Raw genomic sequence first — 690 nt, forward strand, 5'->3', positions numbered from 1 at the left:
CTCCGTGCCCCCGCATCCCTCCGTGCCCCCGCATCCCTCCGTGCCCCTGCATCCCTCCGTGCCTCCACCTCCCTCCATGCCCCCACATCCCTCCATGCCTCCACCTCCCTCCATGCCCCCGCATGCTGAGGAGCCTCCTGGGGCCTCACTGCTGCGGGGGCTTGGTGGGGGCAGGGGCAGCTTGAGCCAGGGACCAGGACAGGGACAGGGACAAGGAGGAGGGATGGGGAAGGGGAGAGGTGCGGGACATCCCTCCCCTCCCCGTTCCCAGCAGAGCTGTCCCCTGGGAACGGGTGTGTCCAACCCATCCCAGAGATGGGACCTTGGGGATCTCAGGGACCAGGTCAGGGTGTTCCCGTCCTCCCTCCTGGAGCACCTCCCAGGGAGAAAACCAGAAATAGGAGCTGTGGTTCCCCACCCAACCGTGGGCATGAAGCCAGGGCCACGGGCGGGAGCACGCCCCGAGCCCTGGGGACGGCTGGCTTGCCCCATGAGATACCCTGGCCAAAGTCCATCCCCGAGCCCCCCTGTTGGGGCAGGATGGGCTGAGCGCGCAGTGCTGGGGGTGCTGGGGTCCCGGGTGGTGCTGCCCAGGCTGCAGCGCTGGGACGTGCTGCGGAGGAGACCTGGCCGAGTTGTGAGCCTGCCCGGGCTGCCCAGCGCCTCCGAAATGGCAGGGTGGAATAAAAA

The sequence above is a fragment of the Egretta garzetta genome, unplaced genomic scaffold, assembly GCF_000687185.1.
Source record: "Egretta garzetta isolate BGI_Z169 unplaced genomic scaffold, ASM68718v1 scaffold223, whole genome shotgun sequence".
Taxonomy (NCBI): Eukaryota; Metazoa; Chordata; class Aves; order Pelecaniformes; family Ardeidae; genus Egretta; species Egretta garzetta.